General features: G+C 28.9%; 1 protein-coding gene and 1 long non-coding RNA gene across 2 annotated transcripts in view; both read left to right on the forward strand.

Annotated features, from left to right (window-relative positions):
- LOC100198598 (ubiquitin-conjugating enzyme E2 N) overlaps nt 1-15,799 on the forward strand; it is an 88,261-nt gene that overhangs the window by 874 nt on the left and 71,588 nt on the right. The window lies entirely within an intron of this gene.
- LOC136090596 (uncharacterized) lies at nt 1,038-10,252 on the forward strand. The gene is made up of 3 exons (XR_010643552.1): nt 1,038-1,274; nt 8,275-8,395; nt 8,918-10,252. It is a non-coding gene; the product is annotated as an uncharacterized LOC136090596 (long non-coding RNA).

A 15,799-nucleotide genomic window follows, 5' to 3' on the forward strand; every position in this document is an offset into this window, starting at 1 on the left:
ATTTTCAAAAATAATAACATAGATCTAAGTCTTTCACAAGATTGTGTGGCAAGAAATACATGTCCTCGTCACAATGCTCCCAATGTTATATTGTTAACAGTAACAAAAGAAGCTATAGATTTAACTTAATGTCAGCAACCACTAAATTTCTTTGAAGGTTTCGAAAGTCTGGCATAATTTTTTAACTTTGTGAAAAGTTTACTTAAATTTTTTTTCAACCATTCTTAAAAAATCTTTAACTAAAACAATTAATAGCTCGTTGTCTAGATAAAATAGTGTTTCAAAAAAGTTACTTTTAAAACAGTGGTAGTGTTGAGTGTAAAAGTTGAATTAAAAGCATTTTTTGTTCTTTTTACCCCTTCCCTTCTTCTGATAAAATAGAAATGGTCAATTTACCCTCCTATTTTTCTGATAGAAGGGTATGAGACTATATTTTTAACAGGCTTACATTTATACAACCTTCATAAAAGTAAAAAATTGTGATACTTAGTCTAAATTTATGACGTATAAGGCTGGCTCGAAGGAGTGTGTGGGGGGGGGGGGGAGTGACGCCCCAAGCAACGAATTTTTTTGTTCATTTAGGCGGCAAATGTAGACCCTTAAAACAAGTCAGTCGGCAAATACAGACAGTCAGTTGGCAGATGTCGACCAGGCAGTCAGCAAATTTCAAAAAACAAAGACTTCTTTTTTTTTAGTCACCAAAAATTGTATAGACACATGCGCCGGCCCTGGTGACATATGTGTATTGTACATACAACCGTATTCTTTTAGGATTGTAAAATAGTAACACTATTGATTGATTTTGATATAGTCAATATTTTTTTATTATTTCATAGGGTTGAATAAGAAATATGAGTCATTTAAAACTTCGTCTAAACTTTTTTTTAAATACGGAAATATTTAAGCTATTTCACACAGTTAAAATGTTTGACTGTAAGGATTAATTACGTTGCACCAATATAAATTCTTAGATATTATTATAAGATTTCCTTCAAATTGTCATTAACTAAAAACATCGACGCCAAACCTATGAGAGCTTTTTTATATTTGCGATTATACATGTTCGAGATTTGTGAATTTAAAGAATTTGTGTGATTGAGAAAAGAGTTGGGTGATTAAGGATGGTATTCTTTTATTAAGAACATGGCTGCAAAAATCATTGAGTTTATTTTTAAAAACACCAGTTTATAACTTTCAAAAAAGCTTTTGTCAAAGTTGCAAAAGAAACGGGGGCGTTTCAGGGATTTTTGGTATTCGACTTAAGTAACTGCCAGGTAAGTTCTAAACTTCAAACTTTTTTAAGTTCGTGCTTACGTTATATAAGAATGTTTTGCAAAAAAGAGTCTAGGAATAAAAATGCTCTAAAAATTAGTTTATTAGCAGTAAGGTTATAACCTTATTAGAATAAAGTTTATAATTTCTTCAAAACAAGGGATATGGGGTGTAAATTTTACATGGGTTGGCTTCACAACAGTGTGGTCATCTAGTAAAAAAATTCCGATAAAAAAAAATCAAAATTTTTTTATTAGAGAAATTTATTCTCTTTTAGAAAATATATACTTTTACAGTTTTGTATAAATTCAATTTTTTTGAAATTTACTTCCTTTAATGATACTTGATTTAATTTAAACTTAATTTGAATTAGATTTGATTTAAATTTATCAAAACAATACATGTTGTAAACGACACGCAGGACAAAAAAATAAATAGGACTCTAACAGCGTTCCCCACAACAATAAAATAAAAAATTAAAAAATAAAATTAAAATTAATTAAAATTAGATTAAAAAATTAAGTAATAAAGTATGACAAAAATAAAAACTTTTACACGAGATTACACATTTAGCAAGAACAGGATTTTTTAAAATTGATTAGAATTTTTATTTTAAAGCTCTTGATATTATTGGCATTTAAGACATTAGACGCAAATTATTTTAAATATTATCAACTCTGAGAAAGAAAGAATATTTACGAACAATTGTAACACCAAGTCACAATCAGGTCATTCGGATTTTTAGACCAAGTTAAATATGAACTCCATTTTTTATTTAAAATTTACAAAATGAAGAAAGTGCTATTCTAACTGTAAAACAATTGCTGCTGGCAATTTATAACTGTCATTTTTTTGAAGAAATAAAAACTTTGTTGATGGTTACAGCTATATCGTGACTATGATCCGTATCGTTAAATGAGCTATATTGTTTGGCATTGTCAGTATATAACATAAGAGAAAAAATAAACCTCAATGAAAAATAACTATTGTAACATGTTGTTTTTTAAACAAAGTTTTGTATGTGAATATTAAAAATAGAGGGTAAATCTTTAACATTTTAATAATAATGTTAGATCCAAATCTCTGTCCTGTGGAACTCCACTGTCAATGCTAGATAGTTTTAAGAGTGATTTTGTCATGTATAAAGTTTTTCTTTTAGCAACGCCCTTAGCAGAAATGCTCTTTGGTTGTTTTAGGCCAATATTTTAAACCAAACTTGTAATAACTTTTTTTAAAGAATTTTAATTTTTTTTTGTTTATGCAGTGCAACAAAAAATTTTTGGTTTTGTTGGTTTTCTTTGTTTGTGATTTTTCGTACTTAAATCATTCATATCTCAGCTTCTATAAATTATTTTTGAATAAAATTTTCAGGGTTCAATCTGAGTTTAAGTTGCAAACTAGAATTTAATAAACCCTTTAAAAGTATTATTGGGTGATTTTTATTGAACTTTGTCTCTTTTCAAGTTTTCTAAATACGCGAAGCATTCATGGAACTAAAAATAGTCTTAAGTTTACTTACTAAAGGTCTAAACGCCGTGGCCACCATATCTACGTTAATTTATAAAAGCTAAGAAGTTCTCAGCGCATATTTCTACAAAAGTGGGAATGATAGTCAACTTTGTACTTTAGGTCATGGTGGTTTTAGCAGGTGACAGTTACCAAAGATGTTTAAAATACTGGCTAAAATTTGTCAAACTAAAAAGTGTAAATTTCTTTTAACTTTTTTAAAAATTCTTTTTATAAATCACGTCATCCATTGTCAGACACATAGCATGTTGACAACCTCTTGCCGGACACCCTTAAACTTCATAAAGTTGAACAAACTTGTGCTAACTGTACTCCTTGTGTTAACCGGCTTCCCGTACTAACGTACTAACGTTAGAGTATAAAAGCGGAATTTTATACATGTTATATTAATAGTACATTTTATACTATTAGAAGACGTTTCCTTATTAGCTACACGTTTTTTTACAGATCTAACTACTAGCCAGACAAATATATAAGTTTGAAATAATGTTAGTTATGTACGTAAAAACGTAATAGTAAAAACCTTAGCTACCAGGGCCGACGACACGGGTTTCAAGGTGAAGGGGCACAACTGTCAACTTTTAAAAAAAGTACTCTATATCTAGAATTTTCTATAAAAATAAAAAAATAAAAAAACTTCAGAAAAAAAGTGGGGGGCACGTTTGATTGCGTAAAAAATGGTACTGGTTTCTGTTACTGTTCAATAGCTGTTAGATATTCATCTATCAGCTAGATGATTATCTAACTATTAGATGATAAAATAATGTTCTTGTATTTGGGGCAATTTTTTTTGAAATTTCTATATAAACTGTTTCCATGTTTGGATTTATTAGAATAGACCTTGTAACGGATCAGTGATTCAACGTTGAAGAGATAGTGAAGATTTTCTAACAATTGCTTAAAATAGATTCCGAAACTTTTTTTTTTGTATTTCAGAATTCAAATACATAATTGATCATAATAGGAAACTTTGGTGTTAAAGTTATGTCATGCCCAATATAAATTTTAAATACCAAGGGCTTAAAATCTTCAAACCGATTTATTTAAAAATTATTCGGTAAATTATTTATTTCAAAACTTTACAATGCTGATAAGTCTTAACAATTTATAATTATTGGTAAATCTCCATCATGTTCTTTTCCAGCCAAAGTTGTTCCATTTTAATACATGCATGGTTAACTGTTAACTTTTTTTATTATCTAATAGATACTCAAGTAACACATATAAAATTCCACTTTTATACTATAACGTTAGTACAGTTAGAATTTTTTGAAGTTTAAGAGTGTCTGGCATTGGGTTACTATGTTAAGTGTCTGGCAATGGATGACGTAATTTCTAATACTGTTTCGAAGAAAATCAAAAAAAAAACTACGCTTTATAATTTGATAAATTTTTGTCGGCGTTTTAAAAACCTTTGGTACCTGTTACCTGTCAAAGCTATCGTGCTCACCACCCTGAATTACACAGTTGTCCATTGTTCCTGTTTGTGTTAGAGGTATGCGCTGAGAAATTTTTAGTAGTTCTGGAGGCCACGGGCTCTTAGAATATAGTTTTATAAATATCCTGCTTGTATACAGCAGGATATTTATAAAACTATTTATACTTATATTAATATTTATAGAAAATTTTTTTTTGATTTTAATAATAAAAAATAGATATTTGTAAAAAAAAATTAATTTTAAAAAATGTAAAAAAAAATGTTCCCCTAATTTTGTTTGTTTGTTTTCTCATATTGTTTAATGCCGAATCAGCAAAAATATGCATAAGATTCGCTTTCTTAAAATTAAAGAGTTTGATCGTACAATTTTTTTTATTTGAATTTTGGTATATATACCAAAGTTCATATAAAAAAATGCATGATTTTTCTGATTCAGCAAAAAAATAAAAAATTGAATTTTTTAATGTTTTTACATGACGATCATCTTAATTTCTAAAAAATCTTTTTATATGAAATTTTGAGAATAAGTTTTCATCTGGTCTTAGAAATTATAACTAAAACGTTTTGAAAAACGATACCCTCCACATTTTAACGAGTAATACCTACTTTTTAACCTACTCTTGTTTGCAAGCTCAAGTCAAACAGCACTTATTTGACTTAAGTGATGCAAACATTCTTAAAGATTAAATTAATAATAACTAACAAAAAATAATTTATTCCATTCAGATGACCAAAAATGATAATTATATTATTTTAAAAATACCTTAGTTCTATTCTCATTTATGAGATCGTTACGTATATGGTTTTGTTTTTAACTTTTTTGTTTTTGTTTTATTTTTACTTATGAATTTTGATAATATAAAGTTTTTTTTTTAAATCTCAAGTGAAAACATATTGTAAAGTTGCGAATGAAAGGGATCTTGTTTAGATATTAAAAATTAAACATTTTTTATATCTAAACAAGATAGACTTTTGGAACGTTTTTAGCGATAGCAATAAGCTGTATTCGTTGCACACCAGACTCATAAAACCCTCTAATTTCCTGAGTTTACTCTTTTTAACCCTGTTGACTTAAAGTTAAAGTGAATAGAAGATGTTAATACAAATTTACGATAAACTTTATCCAACATCTTTTGATACTTGCACTACTGTTGTTTACAGATCCAATTATCTCTTACTTATAATGTTTAATACGAAATCAGAAGAATCTTTAACACAAACCAGTTTTCTCCCAAACTTTACATCACTTTGACCTCTAAGCCACACTCTAAACATATATATATTCTTAATGATAAATTGAAAATCATATATTTTTTATCGATATCATAGTAAATTCTAAAATCTAAAATAAAGTTCAAAAATATATTTTTATCAATACCATATTAAACTCTAATTTCTTTTATTTATGTTACCAATTATTTATTATTTATTTTTATTTTTTTATTTGCCGTATAATATTATTTACACTAAGATTTATAATATCATACGGGCAGGACTTCAGAAGATCGTAATGACCTTATCACGAAGCCCTTAACAAAACTCTATCTTCTTTTACAATAAAAATATCTATATACTATATAAAATAAATATATACTGAAAATATATAATCACTAAATATATCATAAATTTAATACTCTACATACTTCAGAAGTGAAACTCAAAATAAAACAAAAATACAAAATTGAGCTTGTTTATTTTTGCGAAAAGGTTTTTCTAAAATGCTATTACTACGTAGGTTTTATTTGTTTTGGGGTTTAGTTTTGTAAAGGTTTAGAAAACATAAGTTCTTTACAATTGTACATAAAACACAAAACATTAAATACATTTAGTTAATAAACATTTAAGGCGTCCATTTCTTTAAAGCGGTTCAGAGTTCGAAAAATAATTTTCAAAATTTATTATGCGAGCTGCGTGTTTCTGATGCCGATAAAGAGATTTACGTTTAGTTTTATGTGTAATTCCCCATAAAATATTTGCATAATTGACAGTAAATAAAAGAGTAATAGAATTGTGTTAATTGCTTTTTGTTTAAAATACCTCTGGATTTGTATAGAATTCCAATTTTTTTTGCAACTTTGTTAGAAATATTATTGATGTGTGATTTCCAAGACAGATTTTCTTCAATAAAAACTCCTATTAAATTTTGACACTTTTTCTCTTTTTAGGATGACATTGTCTATAAAAAGATCAGGCATATTTACAGGCAGTATCTGTTTTTTATAGTTTGGATGGAAAAGTATCCATTTTGTTTTTTCAATTTTTAAAGATAGCCTATTTTTTTTGAACCAAAATGAAATTTTTTTAAGTCCTCTCACATACATTTGCACTAAACTTTGAATGGTATCATGGGCTGCACAATGAGATTCTTTTTAGTTTTTTTCTTTCATGCAACCATAACAGTAACCTTATTTGTTTTTTTTTTACTTTGTTGATTTTATATCTATGTTATATTATGCCATAAAAATTATAATACACAATTAAATTTTTTTTATTATTATTACAATTTAAACTTTAAAAAGTATTCAAAAAAAAATAATTTTAATAAAAATAAATGTATCAATTAGTAAAACCTATAACAGGTTCATATTTATATTGCATAGGTGAAATAAAATGGTATTAAAACGGAAGGTCATTTTTGTTTTATTATTTCTTTTCCTTGATACATCTAAAGGAAATGTGTTTTTGAAGCAAATCTGCGTGCTATTATAGCTTTTAGAGGAATAGGAAAAAAAATTTTGTGGGATGGAGCAATTTTGAAAAAAGGCATGAATATTTAAAAATAAACATGTAGTCATTGTGTCCATGAAAAATACACCTTGTAAATAAATAGACATAAAAATAGACCAATAAAAATTGTATGAAGTTTGATGGTAAATCGATGAATGTCCTTAATTCATTGTAATGAATTAAAACATTCATCAATTTACCATCAAATTTTATATTATGGCCACTTTTACCATAATCAGTTTTTGTTAACAGATAAATTTTTGAAATGGCATTATACTTAGCAGTTTTATATTTTAATGATGGAGTGTCTGAAAAGTTTTTTCATCATTTGAAATTAAAAGAGTTATTGTAGCAACATTTTAATGTATTCGTTTGAATAAATCTTTGCAGAAAAGTTTTTAATATTTACAAATTCAACTGACTCAGCTTGATCATATAAGCAAATTTATTGTGTTCATGATCCATTTCTGTGTTTACGACTCTATAAACGAAACTATTTACAGAATGCAGTGGTTAAAAAAAGAATACGCACTAACGTACGGGTTTGTGCAAGATATAAAAAATCTGCACACAAATCAATATTTTGACCGTTTCTTTTCTATTTTTTATTTTTCAGATAACCTTTTTTCACTTTAAGTTAATTTTAACAACAGCCATGTGTTTTGGATGTGAGTTAATTCAGCATAAGTTGCAAAAAATAAACAAAACATAAAAGTACAAGCATTTGCAAGCTGGCTTAACAATAGGCAGCAATTAAATGAAATTAAAATGCATTTAATCACATTCATTCCCTTAAATAACCGCAAATATTTTAATATAAATAAAATAACTTCTAATTTTTACATAATATTCAATCCCGTGGACATGCGTACAAAACTAGACACTGTGATAATAAATTGATAAAGTCATGCTTTATTCAAAAAAAAAAAAAGCCATTGTTTAGATATTAAAAAATAAACATTTTTTAATACCTGTAATGCATTTGTAGACAGGGCGGCAGAGAGAAAAAGATTTAAACAGCTCTATAGAGCTGTCTAATATATTTTCTATGGAAAATATATTTAAAATATATATTTATGTATATATATATATATATATATATATATATATATACACACACACACACACACACATATATATATATATATATATATATATATATATATATATATATATATATATATATATATATATATATATATATATATGTATAATATCTTTTCTTTCGAAAATATATTATTTATTGCAATTATGTAATACATTTTTTTTACAACAAATATTGACTTGATTAAATCCATTATACTTTTCAGTACTATACTTTAATGATGGAGAAAATGGTGTCTAAGAAGTTTGATCAAATTTCAACGATTCTACAACAACCACTAAGACTTTATATTTTTCAATTAAAATGCAACACTGTGGAAAAAAAAGGTATGTTTTGGATCAAAAATCAATAACTTTTTTGTTTCTAAAGATTAAGTGTTAAAATTTTGCACAAATGTAAAATAGTATATGACGTTTCTAAATAAATATATATTATAAAAAAAAATTTAAATATAAAGTTTGTAAATAAAAATCAAAAAAATTCAAAATTTTAATTTTTAATTTTATTTTCAAGTAAACATATTCTTTTTAATTATAGTATTCGAAACAGCAAAAAATTCATAAAAAGCTTATTTAAAAAATTTGTACGAGCTTTCGGCTAAACTCTAGACTAAAAACAAACACATATTTTTTAAACTTTTTATGAAACATTTTCCTTATACTAGGCTTGACTGCTTTAATAGTTTGATTTTTTAATTGTTGCGTGTAATTAATTTGCATATATTTCAACATTTACATGAATATTTTCAAGAGTTTGTAAAATGCTTATTATGGAAATATTCAGAATAGTTTATTAATAACAATTTTTAAACAGTGAGTTTTTATCGAATAAAATATGTCAACTTTTAGAAGCTGCAAAGTATCTTCATCAAGTTCTTGGACATTTTTGCTGTACGGTTTTCTAATGCTGGTGATGTAGGGATCGGAAGTGTACAGAAGAGTATGAAATACGTCCTTATTTGTTGCTAATCTAGAACATTTCCTGGCATGATGAAGGCGAAATTTCTTATCACCTTTAATACGGGATTATTGCGCATCTTCTGAAAGTTGACCAATAGGCAGTACTGTAAAATGTTTTGTGATATTTTCTCCGTGAAGTAAAATTTTGTGTACTGAAGACGGCATATAGTATTAAGTATAATTACTCACATAAATGTAGGCAGTTTCTGTAGCATATGTCCCAAAACTTTCAGCATTTATTATAACACCTGAGGAAAGAGCTCGTAGAATTATGTAAAGTTGCTTAATCAAATTTTTATTTGCTCCAGTGATTTCAGAAGAGCAGCTTGCATTATAACAAAATCTCCTCGCAGTATTACTATCACCGGTCTTACCAATTACTTGTTTCGGTTTGTCAACGATTAACCCTAGCTGCTCACGAAAATGTTTCTGTACCGAGGTCTTTTTTTTTTTTTCTTTTGTCATTTTTTTTCTTCACTTTTAGCTGACCATGTTTGGAAAGACAGGTTGTAAAAACTATGTAATATCAATTCCATACACCGAATCCATGCATGTAATAAGGACAGTCCGAATTGATAAGAACTTTTATTTTCGGGCCGACGCAGAAGGTGTATCCGTTAATATCTGAGCCACTTTTACAACTATCATTGTTAAAAAAGTTCATGTTTCACTTGTATTCCTATCAGAGGCGTAGAAAGAATTTTTTGGTGTTTCGAGATAGGTAACTTCCAGACATGGAGCAAACTCCAAACATTTATATGTTTATACTTATGTCAAATAATGAGGGTTTGCAAAAAATTGCGATGATTGGAGGCTGGGAGCAAAAAAGCCCAAAATTTTTACCCCCCCCTCCTTCCCCAAACGTGAGAGCAACAAGTTGATGAAGTATTTTTTGTACTATTCTTAACTAAACTTATATTCATCGATAAATTTTAGATTTCATTTTAAAATATTTTAGCGTTCAAAAATTATGACCATATAAAGTTTAAACCCCACCCACCCCCTCAACTTGAGGGGGTTGCAAATTTTATATGGTAATAATTTTTACACGCTAATAGATAATACTATGAAACTTAAAATATATCGATGATTATAAGTCTAGTTAGGAATAGTACAAAAATACTTCATCAACTTGTTGCTCTCACGTTTGCGGCAGGGTGCGAAAATTTTGGGGCTTTTTGTTCCCAGCCTCCAATCATCGCAATTTTTTGCAAACCCTCATTATTTGACATAAGTATAAACATATAAATGTTTGAAGTTTGCTCCATGTCTGGAAGTTACCTATCTCGAACACCAAAAAATTCTTTCTACGCCTCTGATTCCTATACAACATTTGTTAATTATAGATGGCCGCAAAGAGTATATTTGGCTTTTTATTTCATCTACAACAACCAATAATACCAATAATAGAATGCATGTCCATCAAAATGATTACATTTTGATGGACACGCATTTTATTACGGAAAAATGAAGGGGAAGCGTAGGGGATTACTGAAAATTTTGGTGAACTTTAAGATTTTTTTATTTTCTGGCTCATTTTATAGTTCAATTAATTATTAGTAAACAAAACCATATAATTAAAAATATGAATTTGTTCTAAAATCTTTGTAACATGATGCTTTCAAAAATGTATAACACTTTACACTTATTCATAAAAGGTTTTATAGAAAATAACTTTTAAAGTGATGATATCACTTTAAAAGTTAGTACAAATGAAAAAAAAAGTTATTAGCAAATGAGTTTCAATTGAAGATTTACAAAAATATAAAACAGTTGGGTTTCAAAAATTATCTGTTTTAACATAAAATCTCGACTTTATAGTAAAAACTAACTATAAAAAAATTAAAAAAAAGTTAAAATATATAAAAAATATAATTTCTGCAGTGAAATTGAATTTTGAGCCAAAAAATATTTATGGTACGTTTTTGTAGTACTATTAGGGCGCAAGTCTCGTATAGTAATAGAGCGCTAGCTTTTAAAGCGACAAATTGCGAGTTCGATCCTCACATCCACGCTCAACCTTGTTTGATAAGGTTTGTGTTTTGGAGTTAAAGAATTGAGAGTAAGATAGAGGTAGAGAGAGAGAGAGAGAGAGAGAGAGAGAGAGAGAGAGAGAGAGATTGAGAGTTACAACCACAATGATAATAAAGAAAAAAAACGTTAAAAAAAAAAGATAAAAAAAGTAGCCTCCTCGACTGTAGTGACCCCTTTGGCCTAGGAGAGGTTAGCTTCATTTAAAAAAAAGTTGCACTTGTCTAAAATTTAAAAATATAGCTTTATTATCTTTTTATTTACACTTGATTATTATATTTTGCGAATTTCATACAATTTAAAACTTAAAACTCATAAGTTAAGTTAAACAGCTGCTTTTGACCCGAAATTTTAAGAGGTTTATTCATAGTTAAAATTTTTTTTTGTCATGTTGTGGAATTTTTTTTTTTTACTTAAATATACGCAAAAAGTATAAATTTTCATTTTTATATTATCTATTTTCATTTTTATATTATTTATTTTATAATTAAAAAAAAAGTTGTACTGGTTGAGCATATTTAAAATTTTTTTTAATATGTGAACCACCTTTGGGGGGTTAACCACCTTGGGGGAACCACCTAGGGAGGGGGGGAACCACCTTGGGGAAATAAATACACTAATACGATGGGTTTTTTACCTAAATAATTTTAGCACTAGTATGTTATTGTAACTTAATTTAAACTACATACTGCGTTTCAAGAGGATAATTTTGGTTTACACAATATAGTTTGAAAACCTTGGGTTGATTCATATCTTTGAGGTTTAACAAACTTGATGATGAGATATAAAGATGTAAAAAGAAGGTACCAAATCGTTACATTATTTTACGTTTAAATCTTATCCCTATGTTCTGAACATTCTGAGTGTGAATTGACTTGATCAGTCTTATAATAATAATATAATGACATTATCTATAACTTTTTACTGATGGACAGTGGCTTCATGAAAGTATATATCCTAACAGAGGCGTCCCGAGAAAGGGGGATAGGGGGTGTCTGGCCCTCCTACTAAATTTATTAGTTAGCATATTGAACACTGGAGTCGGCAAAACTGAATTTATAGTTGGCAGAATAATGTATATGAATAAAAATATGTGTTAAAACGATATAAAAATTTTTGCTGAACAATTGCCTCAACATTAACGAAAATATTTTTTTAAACTTCCTATAAGTGACTGGTACACCATTGTCCACTGTGGTAGTTTTAGTGAAAAAATTTGGATTCATTGTCAGGTTTGAGAGGTCGAGTCTTAAAATAAGAGCTTAAAAACAATTCAGGCTTATTTTTGAATATTTTCAAAATGTTTTTTTTTAATGTTTATGCATTAACTCCAGCAGGCGCAGAACGTCCGCTTGACATCTTACAGATGTGTCCACTGGAGTAAATCGTTGCATTCATATTGAATTTGTTTGTTTTTAACTTGTCTGGACTTGTTTCCATACTCACTACGTATAAATACAATAAAATTTTGGATATAAATTTCATTATTGTTTTAATTGCTAACCAAGCGCCTCAAGAAACTGCTGTCTGGTTTTGGCTGAATCGCATCAAAATTGAACATCTGACGATTGGGAAAAAATATTTTTCAGACAAATCAAAAAATAAAGACTTTTTACATGCTTCCAATGATTTTTATACTTTTGTATTTTTTTGATAAACTCACAAAGGAATTGTTGTTAAATTACCCATAAATTACAATTAAAAAAGTTACCATTGTAAATTGTTATTAAAAAATTTTCACTCCAAGTAATTTACTTGCGTTATTTGTCACATGAAATTGGTCACACGTTTTTTCAAAAATGTGCATTTGATTACGTTTTTGAAAAAACGTTTTTATCGGAATATATTTCTTAATGAGTCAAATAGATTGAGTGTAATACTACTTATAAATCAGTAACAAATAATGTAGTTAATGTTTTTTTGGAGTATTTTTGAATACAAATATATGCAGAAACGAATGCAGTATCAGCCACTTCAAGTAACATAATATAGCAATGTATCACCTATTGACATACAAAATCACCAGACACAGTTAATCCTTTATAATTGATTTCCTAAAAAAAATGTCTAAACTTCTTATAATAAATGTAAGAGCCGTATGAATCTTCAACATTTTTGACAATATACTCGGCTACGTAAATCAGAGTAATTCTAACATCTGTAGATTATTTTTTTAATTTTTTTTTTAATTGTTTACTTTTTTTGTTTATTTCATTTTTTACTATAAATATAATATTCATTTACATACATAAACAATAAAATAAATAGCTGGAGCAAGAAGAAGACAATGTCTTATCACGGAGCTCCATTTTCATAAAATCGTGATTTACAAATTTCTTATTAAAAAGGCGTAAATATAAAAACTAAAAGTTATAATTAAGAGCCCATCTGCAAAACGCGTCACAAAAATCCACATTCTGTATACTGAAATCTGTCATCTATTTAACAATTAGACCAATTAAAAACTTTTAGTCTTAAAAATGTACAAACAAAGTATCAATTTCTGTTGATGCGCAACCAAGAGTTGTTTATTTTTTTGTTATTTTCTCAAAATCAAACTTACTCGGACATAACGTGTTTTCCAAATGGGCTCCTCATATAGTATATACTCTTTTACTTTTTTATGATTGGCCCAAATGATAATGATCTTGCAATGTATTAAGTAACTTTGAAAAAAAGTATAAACTTTAAGTGATTTAAAATTAAGAAATGGTTTAAACTCTTTAAATCATTCGAATACTTATTGAAATTTATTTTTCTAGACTGTTGATATAAAAATTCCATCGTAAATTTTCATCCACCTCTACACTTTTACAAAGTTGAACGATGGTTTCCTTTTAATAATAGTTTTGCTTAAAATAAGATTTGATAATTTCAATAGGATGATATCAATTTTATTTGATTTATGAAATAAGGTAAATTTAGTTTTATCAGCATTCAGAGAAAGTTTATTACTTACAAATCACTTGTTAACTTTGTCCAGCAGTATACAGCTAATTAAACTTAAAAACAATGGCATCAAAGTAAAAAATTTACTTGGGTTTAAAGATAAACCAGTCAGATCAGGTTATCCTGCTACTGGTAACATGTAACCCAGTACAATTTGCTTCATGTCCTGCTGCCTTGTAGGATACGCCTTTTTAGGCAAAGGCTAGTAGATGCCAACTCCGATTTAAAACACCCCCTGCCTTGGGGCTCTTGGTTGAGTAAAGGCTAGAGATGGTGTCTCGATAAAAATACTCATCTTGGGCAGATGTTAAATGCACCCGACTACTGTCTTGTAGAAGGCCTCCTAGGCAAAGACTTAAGGGGTAAACAGATTCTATCTGTTGACCAGCCTCGCACCCCTTCTTCATCTATTAGACTGGCGCAGATGTATTTTTAATACATTGTTTCCAGTTTAGGATGTTGAATGCTGGATCTTCTTGACTCAATACACGGGTTTTGCTTGTGTCTCTATTTTTATGACTAGGCAACTCATTCTATTATCTTCTAATGAGGGTACAGCTCAGGGTAATGAGGGTAAAACTCAGTTTTATGGTTCTGAGGCCGGCTGGCAGTCAGGTTTCCCAAACTCTGTGGTAGCTCTCAGAGAGGCTGATTCCATCAACAGCTGAAAAATATCAAAGTATTAACAGTGCCATGTTGCGCATGGATGGTGTCCCTGTTTGTACTTTTGGTGTGCATTGCGGAGGCCACATTTGGAGCCCTTTGTTACGGCTTAGGGTTTATTAGTAGTAATGAGGCAATTGCTTGGGCTATTAAACGGTGTTCGGTGTTTTTAAATTAGATTGAAGAACTTTGAGTCAAGTTCTTCAATCTAATTTAAAAATGAATGAAGTACCAAAAACTATAAAACACAAAAAGCCATCATCATCACTAAGTTCTCTAAACCTATCATTCACTAATATTCGTGGTTTTCGAAGTAACTTTTCTTCTGTTGAGTCTTATCTCTTGCAAAGTTCACCAGACCTACTTGCTCTTTGTGAGACTAATTTGAGTTCGGCTGTCTCATTTTGCGATTTTAGTGTTGACGGTTATCTTAATCTAATTCGTAAAGACTCCAATAGTCACATGCTTGGCCTAGGCATTTGCATTCGTAAGAATTCACCGATTTGTCGTGAAACTAGGTTTGAATCCAGAGACTATTCTTTCATGTGCTTTCGTTTAGCACCAGTTCACTCTATTGCCTATCTCTTTGTTCTATATTGTTCTCCTTCATCTCAAGACTGCATTCTTTTTGACGTTATTTCTGATCATATTGACCAAGCCCTCTCTCTTTATCAGTCAGCTAATATAGTTGTTTTCGGTGACTTTAATGCTCACCACTCTGAATGGCTTGGCTCTAGTGTCAGTGACTCTACACACATTAAAGCTCACAACTTTTGCCTTTCTCAATCCCTAACTTAAATAGTCAACTTTCCAACTCGCTTTCCTGAGAACCCGAATCAACTACCTTCTCTACTCGACTTATGTCTTGTTTCTGATCCTAGTCAGTGCTTAGTTTCTCCACATTCACCCATCTGATCACAGTTTGATCTCTCTAAAACTAATATCTCATTCTTCTTCATCACCTGAATCCCCCTATTATCGAATCTCTTACAACTACAGTAAAGCTGACTGGGATTCTTTCCGTGATTTTCTTCGTGATGGCCCTTGGGTAGAAATCTTTTGTCTTCCTGTCAACAAATGTGCTTCTTACATAACTTTGTGGATTCAGGCTGGCATGGAAACTTTTAT

This window comes from Hydra vulgaris, chromosome 14, assembly GCF_038396675.1.
Source record: "Hydra vulgaris chromosome 14, alternate assembly HydraT2T_AEP".
Lineage (NCBI taxonomy): Eukaryota > Metazoa > Cnidaria > Hydrozoa > Anthoathecata > Hydridae > Hydra > Hydra vulgaris.